Genomic DNA, 16,941 nt, shown 5'->3' with positions numbered 1-16,941 from the left:
ATGTATCCACGTGAGAGTGACAGTCGAGTCTGAAAATGCGTAAATTGAGTTAACAGGATAACGATTCTCTATACTATCGCGAACCGATAATAAAAGATTTGTCAAGAGCAGCGCTGCGCACAGTTCAAGCCGCGCAAGAGATATTTTCTTTAAAGGCGCGACGCGCGATTTGGATGCGATAAGAAAGACTTCACCGGGTGAATCTGCATCAGAGCTCACGCGCACATAAACTACAGCTCCGTAGCATACTTCGCTGGCGTCCGCGAAGCCCATGATAGTGACGTGACAACCCGCGGTGATTCCTATGTGACGAGGTATTTTTAATTGCGATAAATAGTTAATCTCACTATCAAACCGATTCCATTTATTTTTTATTGAGTCTGGAACTGGCTGATCCCATTCAAGTTCGCGCTGCCAGCATTCTTGAATTAAAAGTTTGAGAAACGCTGTCACAGGGCCTAGCAAACCCAAAGGGTCGAATAATCTAGCGGTTGCGGAAAGAATCGTGCGTTTTGTGCATTGGTCAGAGTTAGTAGAGTTAATTTTGTAAAGAAAAACGTCATCATTAGGAAGCCACTGCATGCCTATGATTTTTGTCGTAATTTCTGAGTCAGTGTCAAAATCGACGAGCTGTGGATTTTTATGCAAATCGGGAATCTTATTTATAAGCTCAGGGTTGTTCGAGATCCACTTAACCATTTTAAACCCCCCGGCCATGAACATCTTAACCATTTGATGGTAAGATTGTTCAGCTTTTTCTAACCCGTCCATCGATGAGACATAATCGTCCATATACATACAGGATTGAGCTTCAGACGCGGCGATAGGATAATTCGCGCGCTCGTCCTCAGCGAGTTGGCGAACGACACGCATAGCGAGGTAAGGCGAGCTAGAAACGCCAAAAGAAACCCTATTGTATTGATAAGTATCAATCGGTGATTCAGGATCAAATCGAAATAATATGCGTTGAAACGGGTGGTGATTTTGATCAAGCTTTACACAGAAATACATCTTTTCAATATCAGCAGATAAAGCGACTGAGAAAATGCGTAAGTTAATTAAAATATCAAAAATATTACTTTGTAAGTTTGGGCCAGTGTAAAGAACATCATTTAACGACTTTCCAGAGGTTGTTTTACAACTTGCATCTAAAACGACTCGAGTTTTTGAAGTGAGTTTATCTGGTCGGTATACTGCATGATGAGGTATATAATAATTTGGAGTATTTTCCTCTGAATACGATGCGTTTTCGACTTTTGACAGAAAACCGCGATCGATACAGTCTTGAATATTTTCATTATAGTTAGTGCGTAAGCCCGGAGTTGAGTCTAACTTTTTCTCTAAGTTATAGAAGCGACGCCTAGCAGTAAAGTAAGAATCGCCGAGTTCTGATGGGTCGAGTTTAAATGGCAAAGAAACGGTATACGTCCCAGAGTCGTCGCGAGAATGAGTTGATTGGAAAATGTTTTCACATATTTCGTCGTCAGGGCTGATGTGTCTCTTAGTAGGTACACTTTCAAGCTCCCAAAAGCGTTGCGTGAGTGATTCTAATGAGTGCGAGTCTACATTGCAAAAGAATGCTTTATTATCATTGCGTGAATGAGCTGAGTAGCACTGAGCGCGTCCCATAGCGAGATATCCGAGCGTGGTTTCGATGGCGATGACAGAGGATTGCGGTGAAGTTATTTTATTACTACCTAAAAGAAGCGGGAATATCTCATTGCCTAACAAACAATCGATTTCAGCAGGGATATCGAAGCTGTCATCAGCCATAGGAAGACCTTGTAAATGTGATAACTGGGTTATGTCAACCTTTACATTAGGTAAATAATCGGTTATTGTATCAGTGACGCGTGCGTTAATAGTGTATTTACACCTGGGATCAAAGCGTGAGGCAATTGTGAAAGATACATATCCTAGCGACACACTTTCAGACTGACCTATGCCCTTAATAGTGGTAGGTAGCGGATTGACTTTTAAGTTCAGTCGCGCACAACATTTATTTGTGATAAAGTTGCTCATCGAACCTGTGTCTAGAAACACGCGTAATTTTTGACACGTCTTATTATTGTCATAAGTATACACTGACGCGGTGGGTAATAAGACCGTGGTACTAGATTCATCAGCGATCGACGGCGTGACTGCAGAGAGAGACACATTGTTGGTTGGCATCGATTGCAACGGCGGCGTGACCGGACCGGGCGCGGACATGGACGCGTCGGTCGGCGAAAGCGTCGCGCTGCAAGTCAGCTGTTGTGACGTCATAGGTCTATTCACGTTAAAGTTATCTATATGAATAAGAGTGTGATGTTTACGTTGGCAAACTGAGCAACGATTTTGAGATTTGCAATATTTAACATTATGAAAGCCCAAACAATTGAGGCAAAAGTTACATTTTTTCACTAAAGAGTAGCGAGTTGGCGCATTTTTCGAGCGAAAATAACTGCATTTGAACAGGGCATGTTCAGGTTCCGTCTTACAAAGTTGACAATTCTTGCGTACAGCGGATGGAGTGTATGAGCCTTGCGAATTCGGTTGAGATTGAAAGTAATGTTGATTGGGTTTTACTCCAGAAGCTGTATTAGAAACAAACGACTGTGTCGGTTTCGAGTTTTTAGACTGCGATGCGAAATTCGTTTTATTATTAACGTACGGCTTATTCTGCGTAAAACATAAGCGTAAAGCATGGATTTTATTCTGTTCTTTTATAAAAGTCTTGAGATCATTAAACGTAGGCATTTTTACGTGCTTAATGGATTGTTCAAATAAATTTAGAGTGTCTTTGTCTAATTTACTGAGAGCAATATGAGTCAAAATGAAATCGGAAAGGTCATCAATCTGTAAACGTCGTAAGGCAGCTTCAGCTGAGCAATACTGTTCCAAAAATTCATCTAAAGATTGCGATTTGAAGTTTATTAATTGTTCCAAATACATAGAGGCTTGTACTCTTATGTCTTGGTATTTTTCTAATAGGTTGTTCCAAATTATGTAATAGTTCTCACCAGTCGGTGGAATACCCGAGCAAATTGTAAGTGCTTTTCCGGAAAGTTTTCCTATAAGGTATTGAGCCTTTTCACCTGGAGACAAACCAGTGTTCTCATGAATAAGCGTTTTAAAATTTTGGTAGAAAACGGGCCACTTGGAAGGGGCTCCGTCGAAAGAGACTAATTCTAAAGGCGGTAATTTTTTTACGAAATCATGTTTGCGACGCTCTGTGTTGGCCTTTAGTTGTGCGATGGAGCTTTGCACCGAAAGGATGTTACAGTACAAATCGTCAAACGAGTTGAGTGCGGCAAATGTAGGTTTGAGTTCCTCATCATTTTTCATATAACACAAATTAAGTTCGTCAATAGTATCAAGAAAATCCGATCTTGTTTTTTCAATCGAATGCATGCGAGACATGAAAATTTGTTCAATCTGAGGGTCGGAGACCTTTAGGCTGAGGTCGTATAGTTCCTGAACCCTCTGAAAAAGCGCTTCTTTTTTAGCTTCAAGCAAATTAATTTTGCGTTTTACTCCCTCCATTGTATTGTAGGTGAGCAAACACACGCACGAGAGCTAGCGTTAAAAATGAGTTGAGTTGTGCGTATTTATTTATAATCCAGTAGGAAAATAAAATGCGTAGCGTATGTAAGCGAATTTGAAATTGAATTGAAATAAAATTTTAAAAGATTGAATTTAAAAATACACGTGTTTACAAACAACGAGTTGACGTTTGAGCGAATAGTAATTTCTAGAATGTGTCAAATATCAAACGAATCGAACTTTCCAGAAAGAATGTGTCAAACGAGCGAATTTTCTAGAATTTTCTAGAGAGTTGTCAAAATGACGGATGCGTGAAAATGTGTAGTTGTGATTTTCTGTAAGTGTAAAGGATAGGAAATGAACCATGCGGCTCGGTAGGACCAGAAAGGAGTTGTAGGAGATTGGGATAGGAACGGGATGGGATACCTTCGATTGAGCAGACTCCACAGGACGGTCCAAGCTTGGTTCTTCTTTCACTTTCACAAACACTTGAATTTTATTGAGATGAGTTTAGCGCGCGATTTGGGTTTATTTGAATTGGTTTATTTTGGATACTTATTTAGTATTAACGCCCAGATAGGTAGGCGAAGCGGCGCGTTGCGATGCGAGAGCGAGACTGAAGGTGGGAGGGAGAGGATAGGAAAAGGACTGTCAGAATGAGTGATAGAATAGTGTGACATGAGTTTGAATTGCATGAGGTTTTAATGCTGGCGCGTACAACTATGAACCGTATATGTAAACTCTAGCATAATAAGTTCTTGTAATGCTCTTATTTTTAATGAATAAACTATTTATTTATTTATTTATTTATTTATATTTGATTTTCGGCACAGCTTGGTGGTGCGATCTGGTCTAAAGGTTTATCTCGTTCAGTCTGAAAACATATCAGCTAGTTAAATTTGCAGATTTGAATTCTGTAAGAAATATGACTCAGTCATTTGGAGGGCTTTTGTTATTTGAGTCGGTTGGTCTTTTACTAATTGAAGAGTTTGGGCTATTACAGTTCATAGCGGAGGAGAAAAGATCATTTGGTTATCCGAACAATCCGTGTGAATCACTTTATTCAAGTGAACATGGTATGTGAACAAGTGTCTATGGTGGCTAGTATAATCTGAGCTATTGCAGTTCCCAGTTTCCCAGAGGAGGAATAAGAACAAATGGTCATCAAAGCTTCTAAAAATCTTAACACCCTCTTAATTCCTCTCTTTTACATCAAGGCAGATTCAACACTTTTCAGGTACCAGCCCTACCACAGAGTGACCCTTAGCTCACGATGCCGTCCGACGGGACGTCGAGAACATCGTGTCTTGTTATCTCAAAATTAGCCAAACATGTCATTGTTGAGATATGCCAAGCATATTACACGAGAATACCAGACCATACTCTAGTTGTAATTGGACGTCTTGTTTTTGCATAATTTAACTTAACGAAGGTAAGTTAGGTACCTAATAAATGGCGAATGATGTGCACTTGGGATTATAATTAACTAGCTGTGTTCTCGACTTTTCTCGTGCCTTACAAAATAAATTTGCCTACCTACTGTTGTATTGATATGGAAGAGCGGTGCTTCCTAACACAAGCAATATCTGTTGCTTAATAGGAAGCTCCAACTTGTAACTGAACTAGGCTAAGTTAAAGAAGTAAACGAATTTGAATTTGAAATGTCTATGGTAGGTTATTATTACATACTCAATAATCAGGGCCCCTGATCGTATCGGACCACGACATATTATGTTCATGTGAGGCATGACTCGCTTAGTCTACTAAAGAATTTCAGATTCAATCTCTGCCAAGTCAAGGTGTTTCTTCAAACGTTACAATACTCTAATGCAGTCCATAACTAAAATCCGGCTGCTGGTACATTAATCAAGGCATTATAATAGTAAGTACCTAGGTAGGTTAATAAAGCTTCAACCGAGTGATTTTGATAGACAGGAGAGCCGTGACGTGGCGATAGAGCGACGTGAGCGACACCTGATCAATAGCCGTGGCCTGCAATATTCACTGGGGTAATGGCCGAATCCACTCGCCTCTTTCCAGCGTTAGATGCACCATTCCGATAAAAAGTGGAGCAAGATTTTTATTTTAGCGTGCCGCACACGCGATGACTAAAACTCAAAGGATTTATGAACAGTGGCGGATTTACCAATAGGCCAAGTAGGCCAGTGCCTAGGGCGGCAGATTTAGAGGGGCGGCAAATTTAGCTAATTTTTTTTTACAGGAAAAAAATTATTATACGTATACCTACACAATCCATATACATATATAAATAAACGATTAATAAACGCACTGTAATATACATATACTTAGGTACTTATGTGATCATGAATTTTAAAATATTCCAATAGCGTTTCAATAAAAATAAAATAAAAAACTCGTAACACAGGATCTTCGGAGCCTCGCACGAGAACCATCTCTCCACAATTTCGTGTATATTGTTTTACAGGGTGGCCCAGAAGAAAATTCACTTTTGAAAATTCAAGGAAACGAAAACTGTACATTTTTGTAGAACTTAAGCAATAGCTTAAGCTTTTATTGCAATAGCAATTTAAAGGAAATTTAGTGCAATTTATTTTAAAATTTACTATCTTTTATAAATTTTATCGTACATGATTCCCTTGACGTTTACAACATTCGGTCAACATACATCAACTTTTTGGAAAACTTTCGTAAGCGCTTCTGCACACGATGCCGCTACCGCGCCGCCGCCGCGCCGTCGCCGCGCCTTTGTACTGTTTATACGCGCCGCGTGAACACCGCTGCCGCGCAGCCGCCGCGCCGCCGCCGCGCCGCGCAGGAGCAGGAGCCCTTAGGCCTCAGCCTCGAATTTAGCGGGCAGCGGCGCGGGAGCGGGGCGGGCAACGCAGACCCGTTCTCCAAACAAGCGGGCAGCTCGCGCGGCACTTTAGCGGCGAAGTGTTGGTGTTGTGTTCGGGGTTGTGTAGTCGAGATATTTGTTTTTATTCGCGAACGAAATTTCTAAACAACGGCGACAATTTTTTTTCGATTAAAATTTATTCCTAACGCTCGATTTATTGTGGGCAAAAGAAGACGCCGCGCCGCTAGACTGGAGTGCGCCGCCCGCTCGTTGCCCGCTGCCGCGCCGCTGTTTTGGTCTATTTGATTTTACACATAAGATCCTGCCGCTCCCGCGCCGCCGCCGCTCCCGCGCCGCTGCCCGCTAAATTCGAGGCTGAGGCCTTAGAGTTACCTCAAAATGGATTCAGGATGGATGAATGCTGCAGAGTTTTTGGATTATTAGAGAGTATACTCTGCTCATAAGGTAACCCCACAAAAAGAAGTCTGCTGGAATGAGATTAGCGCTTCTTAGAGGCAGTGAGATTTCACCACTGCTTAATTGGTTTGTTGCATTGAAAGGATGATTAATTTTTGAGAGCGCTATACTGGTAGGCTGAAAAGCTTTTTGATTTCAAAGCTGCAAGATTCGCAAGGTTATGACCGGAGCACTTGGTTTCATCAAGATTGGGCTACGTGTCACACTTCAACTGAGAGTATTTAGATGGTAAGAGACATGTTCCCACAAAAAAATAATTTCAGGCAGGGGTGACATCTCCTGGTCACCAGGAAGCCCTGATCTTTTGTGGTGTTACATTAATACAAAATATACTTTATAGATTATAGAGAATACTTTTATAATCCAACAACCATGCAGCAACTGAAGCTGAGCATTCGGCAAAAAATTTAAAATAGGTTTCGAGGTAATTCTGACGAACGCATTCCAAGATTTTGTGTATGTTGATCGAATGTTGTAAGCGTCAAGGAAATCTCCTGGGCGATGTAATTTAATAAAGGTAAATTTAAAAATAAATTGCATTAAATTTTCTTTAAATTGCAATAGTTAAAGTTCTATAAAAATGTAGGTACAGTTTTCGTTTCCTTGAATTTAAAAAGTTAATTTTCTTCTGGGCCACCCTGTATTACCAAGCCTTGGTCTTTCTGTTTACCTTTAAGTAGTTCTTAGCTAATTATACTGGATATAACACTTCGAATGGCTCTGTGCACACCGGTGACAAATTGTTCAGGTGAGAAGCTTTTCTTGCTTAAAACGGGTTAAAAACTATCTACGATCTACTTTAAGTCAAGAAAAGCTTAATGCTTTATCTCTTTTGTGCATAGAGTCAGAACTTATGAAAAAGATTTCATACGTCGATATAATTAATGATTTTGCAAATTTAAAATCTCGCAAGAAAATAATGTAAAACTTATTTGATCTCATTGTCTGTCCCCATTAACTGGATTGTTAACATGTTATATTTTAATAGAAATTGTTTGTATTGTTTTTAAACTGTTAAGTCCAATAAAAAATATTTACCAAAAACAATGTTTACTGACCACACATTATTTTGTCTGTGTTCATATAGTGTAGGTATTTTTAAGTCATGCCTTTGCCCACCTTAGGATTAGTATATATACCTACTGCAGTTTTTAGGTCAACATTAAACTCTTCAGTACATAGCGGGTTGCAATAATAATCTAGTAACTGACAGAAATATCATTAAGTTCACAATCATACTAATAACGGGATTAAACTAACGTATTGAATTTCAAAAGTCAGTAGGTAGGGGCGGCAAAAATTGAATGGCCTACTAGCGGCAAATTTGTAAATCCGCCACTGTTTATGAAACTGTATTTAAACTTTTTGCGTACACTAGTAGCGTAGTCTAGAACCTGTTAAGTTTACAAATTACACTATCCTTAAATAAATAAATATAACTTATAAATTTTGGTACCAAAACTTTTGGTACGGACGACTTTCCTTTGACCATCTCTTGAAAAGGTGTCATGAAAGGGAAGTCAAACTTAGCGCCGTTTGTTCGCTCCTAATTTCCTCTACCTGTTGGCTGTCTGTGAGAGATCGCCTTCAGCAATAAAACCTCCAAATAAGTTTGTTCATTGTGCAGGAGCATTATTGATGTATCATTTTGGAACAACGCATTTTTCCTACTTAAAACTAGTTATTGTTCTAAAGATTTAGTGAAAACTAGTTTTAACTAGGGAAAACGCGTTTTCACTAAAAAGGGTAACATAAACCGAGTGTTTATGTTACCCTTTTTTACCAGGTTTACCCGAACTTGTCCTCTACCGTTTGCAGTTGAAACTGAAAATGGTCTTTCAATGTAGGTTTCAACAATTAATCTGGTCGTTTTTCAGCGTCGTGCATGTTTGATGGCGCAGGAAGGAACCACGCCGCGTAATTGGTCCCGCCGCCGGTCAAATTCCAACAAAACCCCCGGGTTTCGGGTTCGGATGTCGTTAATGTCACTGATTGGAAGTGGGGAAAATGGTTTTCTATTTCAAGCGTGGAAAATATAACGGTCAATGCAAAAAGTACAATAGCCAGGTATAATTGAGGCATTTCATTTTTGTCCTAATTTTCGTGATAAGCAGAGATACTAGTATGTGTTTTTCAGGTCAAGGAGTAACAATTTTCTTATTGTAAACAATAGAACAGGTTACTCATTGCTAAATATTACACTTGAAAATTCTTGATTTGGAGATTTACATAACTTACCTAAATACGTGGGTACTCGTAGCTCGTAGTAAACAACGTAAAAATACTTATAAAAAGTTTCCTCTACATGCTTCACTATGGTAACTAAAAAAATTGTAAAATAAATATTTACTCACCCTCTGTAGATATTATCGGTCTTTCCCGAATCATCTGTTGTCACGATACCAATGCACAATGGGATAATCCAATTGCCAACACAAACTCATGTGCACCGAGCGTAAGGCGCGCTCAACTGTGCATTACAGTATACACAAACCGATATAATTAAATTAAAATAGTCTTTGTTGTAAGTAAACATAAAAAAGTTTTTTAATGCTAGTTTTTGAGTTATGCACGCCGCGTTACGAGCTACGCGGTCCGCTACGACTACGTGCTACGAAAAGTGGAGAATCAGCAAATCAGTCAATAAGGGAGCTAAATAAAGATTTTTGATAATTATTTTTGATTTATACTTGAATACATCAAAAGTATGTCAAAAGTATGACTAGTAGTGTAGAGCTGTTGCGACTACGGTTATTAAATTTTTGCTTTTTGTTCAAGAAATAAGAAGTTCCAGAACATTGAGACTAAATGCATAATGCAGTTAGGATGATTTAAAACTCTGTAAGTTGCCCCAACCGGCGCTGACTTTCAGTGGTCCCTGCAATGAATATGCGATAGAAAAAGTGTTGCCTGTTGCGAACTGAATGAAATCGAAATATTTTTGAATACTAATTAAGTGTCGTCCACTTATTTTGTCGTGGCCAAAAAAGGCTTCGAAAAGGCTTGTTTACATAATCGTTGAATCTGCAATGTTAAACAGTCTGCCAGATGTTTTCTTGCTTTTTTAATCCCTCTGAATGTACATAATTTTACTGTGTTTTTTGCGGAAAAATAGCAACAACAGCCAGAAAATAACATAAATTTAAATAAAATTAATAATAAATTATTGTTGTTTACATTGGGATGTTTAAAGTATTTTATGATTTTCAGTTTAACTTTTTGTTTTTTGGTAACAATTATTGAGGATTCTACGATAAATAATAAGGTAGGTTAAATTATGTCTAATTCTACTGTCGAATAGCATATGATAAAATACGAGTTATTATTTTCATTAAGACTGATCGAAGTTGATTAATAGGTATTTATTAGTTTCGTATCGCTGTATTAATGTTATTAAGTTCTAGTAATTTCGCTTATATTAGGATCGTAGATTGGAAATAGATTTTTAATGAATACTCATAATTCATTTCAGTGTCAATAATATCATTTCACTGTTAATAAATAAGTATTCATTTTGATGTCAAGCGGGTCATTTTCAAATGTTCTTTTCAGGTGTTTGTGTAGTCAGATTGTGGCTATAGAATCTTATATGCATACGAATTCTTACCTAGTGTTTTGTTTGATGATAAACACCTATAGGAATCATGTCCAGCTTTTATGCTACCCATCAATGATGTGACCCGAATAATTTCATCCTCTCAAAGGTATTAATTTATTTTCTTACGTAAGTATAAGATTATTTATTTGTCGGCGCCGGACTCAGATGCTGCAAATTATTATTGATGATTAATAGTACCAATCTTAATATTATGTTATCTGTATAAATCTGTAGAGCAGAAGGTTTGTGATTCCTAAACGTAACACCCGACTGATGCGCAGAAAAAGATAACTGTCAATCAGTTATGTCATGTCAAGTGTGAGCAGTGGGTCTAGTCAAAACGCACTTTAAAATCGCAAACCCATCGCAAACCAGTCGCAAACAAATAAACAAATCGCAAAAGAGGTCGATAACAAAAAAGGCTTAGTCAAACGGCAAAAAATCGAATCGCAAAGCCCTACCTATCGATAATCGAAAGACTGGATTGAAATTTCCCATACAAAGGCTTAGCCAACATGCATTTAAGACTCAATCAAAATCGAATCGAATCGCAACACCCGCCATTTTCATTGCGATTACTAAAACCCCGGTGATAAGCTTGGATTCGATCGAAAACCAATAGGGTGAGTTGCACCACCTAACTTTAAACGTAACTATGACGTTAACCGGTGTTTTTTGTATGGAGTTTGACAGATTTTAGACGTTTGTCAAAGTTAAACTAAGATGGTGCAACCCACCCTAAGGCTGTTTTGACAAATCCGTATCGCGATGTCGTTTTGACAGCTAGTTTGACAGCGAAGCATAGACGTAAACAGAGAGCAGAAAGAAGGAAGAAACTAATTTAAAAAAAAAAGCTAGAAAAAGTAAAAACAATCGCAAAGTCATAGACATTTTTTAACTTTTATTCGATTTTGAATGAACTTTTATATCGCCGCGTCGTTGGTGGTTCAATGTGCATTTTGGCTGCCATTTTCCGATCGAATCGAATCACTGGTGACGCGGCGACTGACATTAGTGAAAACTTCACATTGGTTTGCGATGGCATTTTGACTAGACCCACAGGTGGCTGCGAGGTTATCTTTGAAAGCGTGTTGAGTTTGGTGGAACGTTAAATTGTAGGAAAAGTGATTGTCAACCATCCAAGATATTATCTCCTTGCCCGTTAACCCACGCCAATGGAGATTCCACCCCTAGAGTTCCTTCTGATAGAGACCCAGTGCCTTTATATTTATGTTTTTACGTTACGACTCTACTAAGCACTAGTATGTATGTATACTTTTCAGATTACTCTAAACTAAAGCATATACTTTGGAGTGTAATGTTAGGGGTTGATTGAAACCAGGTTATAATTTACAAAATGTTTATTTTCTCCTCCTGTCGCCGGTTCTCTTATTCTAAGTATGTATGTTCTTTCTTTGTGTATTGGTAACACCATAACTGTCGTTTCTAACAAACTGCCACGGACTTAGATTCGATTTTTAATACTACAGACAACAGCACACCAAGGTAAACACTGTGGCCTCTAATGTAGTTGTGATAGAGTCGATTTTGCAATTAAAATGTCTGATGTGCTGTCGCTTGTACCAAGTGATGACCATGAGTGTTGGTGATTTTTGAACCAAACTCAAAATCTAAAGTCAGTGTAGTTTTTAGTAAATTAACATATGTTTAGATGGCAAGATTCACTAAACGCTAACATTAATGCACGCATGCCGATGTGGTTTAGGGATATTATGATACTATTAAATAAATATAGAGTTTTTATACCTTTAATGTGATATCAGAAACGATCTACATTTTTATTACACATAGTTTTATTAGAGTTATGTCAATAAATTAAGTTCGTCAGAATACTCGTAGTAATTCTAATCTAAGCCACATTGACAACACGTTAAAATCAATAATTTAGTATGAAATATAATGTTTTACATTACAATGATACACAGACATTATACACGTATTAAGGAATGTTAGCGTTTAAGTACTTACAATAACTGCATACATTTATTTAGAAATCGATTTGAACAACTTTAATGGTAAAACATAGATCAATATATACAGAGACCGTTAGTAAGTTGATTTAATACTTCAAAGACGTTGGCATCAAAATTATTGCTACGAAGTTTTGCGCCCAAAGTTAGGTGCGAGATGTTCCTACTTACACCTAGAATATGCTAATATGTACATCATAAACGAATAATAGTGACGGGCCGTCGTGTCCGACAGCTAGTCGTTTATATACGAAATAACAAATTTATTCGAGAAAGTTATTTACACAGCAAAATTGCAAATCACAGAGATGAGTGCGCGAGAAACACGGTCGATGTTACAAACAAGGTTATAAAAGATACGATTTCTGGCAAGAATCGACATGCATAAGACTGAGTGGAACACTGCACCTTCTCTGATTCAGTGTCAAATGAAATAATAAAAAATAATATATATTTTTTCCATATTTCAGATTCTTAACCCATTTAGCCAAATGAAACGGCATTTTTACACAAATGTTACTTAAATATTAGTTGAAATTTTGAGTTGTGACACTTTATCTTCAGGTTAGGTGTTCCAAATTACGATGCTTAAATAAATTAAAATAAAACCAAGAGTAAGAAGACCAGTATAAGGTCTCTTGCTGGTTGTCGAGAAAGAAAAACTGTTGAAAAGAAAATAGACGATAGTTACAATCTCTAGGTCGAATGAGGAGGCAAAAGAAAATATCAAATAGCATTTATGATTTGTTCTTCTTTAAATTGGCATTTAATATGTGCTATTTATATGGTCATAATCGGAGAAATCTAAATACGCCTTCCTCCTCGCCTTATGGAGGTCACAACTCGTGAGATTTTAACACAACTGATCTTAATTTCAATAAGAAGATAAAATGCCTCCACACCTACATAAGATATGTCATTTCCTCACACTTACACACACTTCATCATTTCATATAAATACAACTCCCTTGTGTTTAACACATCTCATTCTGTTTAACTCTTAAGTACCAGTAGTTTAATGGAAATTTACATAGAGCGAGTTAAGTATTACAGAATTGCCATTTTCACAACCGAAATTAAATATGTCGTAGGTACTAAGGTATAACTTAACAGTTCACTGACGTTAAAATTATTACTGTAAAATGTGTAATAATTTCGCGATCGGTAAAGTTCAGTTGTCTCTGGCACAACACTGTCACTCCGTGTCGTCGTCACTAGGTGAGGACGGCAGCCGGGCCTTGAGGGATGGCGTCGTGGTGAGGTCCAGGGCCGGCTCGTGCGGCGGGCCAGGCAGCGGGCCGGGCAGCGGGGGCAGGACCCCTAGCATCGCCGGCGGCCGCAAGAAAACAGGCGCCGGCAGCCCCGAAGGCCCCTGTATATCAGCCAGCGGACCCACGTTGGGCGGGGTCCAGCACGCAGCACTGGCCTCAGTCTTCATCCCAGCGCTGAGATACGAACACGCCATCATCTGCAAAGAAACAAAATCGAAACTTTAATATCCAGAGCAAAAAGCTTTACAATTACTTAGACAGTGTGTAATCTCCGTGAGAGTAGATTGGAGTAAAAACAGAGCTTACATAAATAATGAAATATGTAGTATTATGAGATGAGAGGCCTAAAGAATTCGCGGGTGGGGGTGTGTTTCTCTAATCACGCTAATGGCCAATGCGCAGCCTCTCGCCGAAGGAGGCTTTCACGCTAATGCGAAGTGGGCGCAGGAGCAGCCAGTTCAGTGCTAAATCGTATCACACGTCAACCGTTGCCGGTTTCCACACAACTTCTTCGCAATAGTTTAGACTAACTTATGGACGAAGTCACTTCTTTATGTCTTCCCTGTGCTTCTAACTGCGGCGAAGTTTATAATATCCATTTGCTGATGAAATATTAAATAAACCGAGATAGAGATAGTACAATGTTGGCAATACCAATAACCTGTTATTTTGTGTGGTTTTCGTGGCTATTGAATAAGCTCCAATTACATTTACTGCTATCAAAATAATTTAAGTGCCTATTTTGTTTGCCAAGTGGCTTACGATAATTCCGAAATGGGAATTATTAATTTAGTACACCGAATTGATGTCATAGTGGGTTTGTATTGTTGTAATAGGTAGTTTCATAGTGAATGCCGCGAACAAAGGCTGCACACAATTGGCATAGTTCGCGGAACAGCTGCTCGCGTACACGTACAATGATATTGTAACTTTAATATTTATTGCACTTGATCAACTCAGTGCAGCGACACATCCTACACCGAATTTGCATGTAACAACCAAATTAAAAACACGAGCGTTCATGCATAAATTTATTAGGAAGTACGAACCCTGAGTCTTTGAAGAGAACTTAATTAACTTGACGGCATTGCACGCTCGGGCCCTTATAAACGTTCGGTTAATATGTTAAAGCGTCTATTGCTTTAGGAGACCTAAACTCTCCTATGAGAATAAACAGGCACTGGCGAGCGGCGTGCTAGTAGAGTCCCGCCGCACAAATGAATTAGTGGCGCTGTTGTGACCCTGGGGCCCGGCGCCCCGGGCCCCCGGCCAGGCGGGGGGCACGTTGCGATTAAAATATAATTAGGCGCTCGGCAATTGTTTCGCCATCGAGCCAGGTGGCTCGGCTCAGGCGGCTAGGTAAATTAAATAGCCGTATAGGGTTTCCAATTACGTCCGCTCGGCGGCCGCGGAAAACACGCTTATTGCCTAATAATAGAACCGGGGGGAACAATATGAGGATCTTGTTATAGCTGATTAATTATTTCACGGCGCGGCGAACTGTTTCACGATTAAAAATCGTACGTATACGGTTGTAGGGCGCAGGTGTAACGCGGTATTAATTGCGATAGGCAAGATGCCACGTAATAAATCACGTTCGCCTAGAGTATACTTTCAGCATTAATGAATTCAAACGTGGCGCGATAATTGCGTACCTAATTACGGCGGTCGGGGCTGTCTAATTTATCACTGTCGGATTATGAATTAGGAATGGCGTTAATTAAACATGCATAATATTTGTGGTTACATATTGCAGCGGGCCGGGAACAATTACATTGCAAACTAATACGGAGGCTATTGAAACTTGGGTCGGTCCTTTATCCCGGTGCTCCAGCGGAATGGGGCGGCTCACAATGACAATTGTGGGAATTAATTGCGTCAATACATAAACAGCCCTGAAGGAAAGCGGCAACTGTGAAGCCAAATACTAATTTAAATATTAGTTGAGTTCAATTTGACTGTCAATTAATTTGCGTAAGTTACTTCTGGTGTTTTAGAAGAATAACAACTTTTAATTGTAGAGCTAGCTGGTGGAACAGATGACGAATTTCTCCATCAGTTGGCCTGTCCCCTGACCTGTATGCGTGTGATTTGCATAGGTCACGTCAGGTATGCGTCGCTGCACGGCTCTGAAATGTAACACATGTGACCCTACTGCACTAATGATGACACATACGAGTCTGGCGAAGTTGATTGATACAGGATGCATATGCATAGATTTCAAATTATGTCCAACGTATAGTGTAATAAGGGCGTATTAAATTGTCAGTAGCGATTTTTTTATGATAAATGACGTTCGTATCGATGTTCGAGCGCCCTAAAAGTTTACACGATTTCGATACTAACAAGTAGTTTTATCGTCTAATTTAGGAATTGGTAGAGCTTACGTTACGCTACAGCTTTGGCCTAAGCCTTTATAAAGTTAAATTTGGCAAACTGTGGACTTACAACCAAAGTATAACTTAGTTTAAATATCCATGTCTCTAAATTTAAATCTCTATTTTAGTACAATCGTCCAACATAAGACCCAATTCACAATTACAGGACATCACTAAACCTTGATGCCTGTATAACCTAAAGTGGATACACGAACCAAGCTAAGTCCAGACATTAAAGGCGTTTGAACTCTATGTACAGGTAAGCGGTGGACAGAACCTAAGTAGAGGCTGACCTGCGGGTATGTGTGCAATTTGCGGGGGTCGCGGGTCACGACCGAAATACGACGCTGCGACCTGCAGCACTAATGATGGAGTAACGGTGATCGCTCTTACCGTAAAGGCAATATGGAATAAGGGGCACTAGCATTAAAGTATTAGAACTAGAGCGATGCATAAAACGAGCGACGTTGATAAGTTTAATCTTTGACATTGAGAAGAAAACTTCGAATTTAACAAGTGACGTTTGTAATACTGATTCCATTAAATATTTTTCCAAAAGCCTCCAAACTTGATTAGAGTTTGTGATGTGTTTAAACTACTCAGCAAGTTGCTTGAACATTACAATATGCTAAGAATTCCAATTTTAACTATCGCAAAGACAATAAGTCTGTTATTATTCTACAAATTCCGAATATTAAACGGAGCCTTTCCAAGAAAGGCTGGTGTACACGAGGGTATAATATCGCGTTTGAATAGAAAACGGGGTACACAATGGCCCATCGGCATTCCATTAACCAGTGTACTAGTTTGCGGACTCGTCGCTCTAATTCAATACAGAGCCGAGCGATCGTCGCACATTCGGGACATTTCTATCGGATTGTAA

At 39.0% G+C, this 16,941-nt stretch overlaps 1 protein-coding gene across 1 annotated transcript in view; it reads right to left on the bottom strand.

Annotated features, from left to right (window-relative positions):
• Positions 1-12,810: 12,810 nt before the first annotated feature.
• LOC135087985 (LIM domain transcription factor LMO4) overlaps positions 12,811-16,941 on the bottom strand; it is a 121,502-nt gene continuing 117,371 nt past the window's right edge. Inside the window, exon 5 of the mRNA XM_063982859.1 lies at positions 12,811-13,877. The gene's annotated coding sequence lies outside the window, so the exon portion shown is untranslated. The remainder of the gene's footprint in view (positions 13,878-16,941) is intronic.

Source organism: Ostrinia nubilalis, chromosome 3 (assembly GCF_963855985.1).
Source record: "Ostrinia nubilalis chromosome 3, ilOstNubi1.1, whole genome shotgun sequence".
Lineage (NCBI taxonomy): Eukaryota > Metazoa > Arthropoda > Insecta > Lepidoptera > Crambidae > Ostrinia > Ostrinia nubilalis.
The sequence above is the reverse complement of the archived record's forward strand: the minus strand, read 5'-3'. Positions and strand labels throughout refer to the sequence as shown.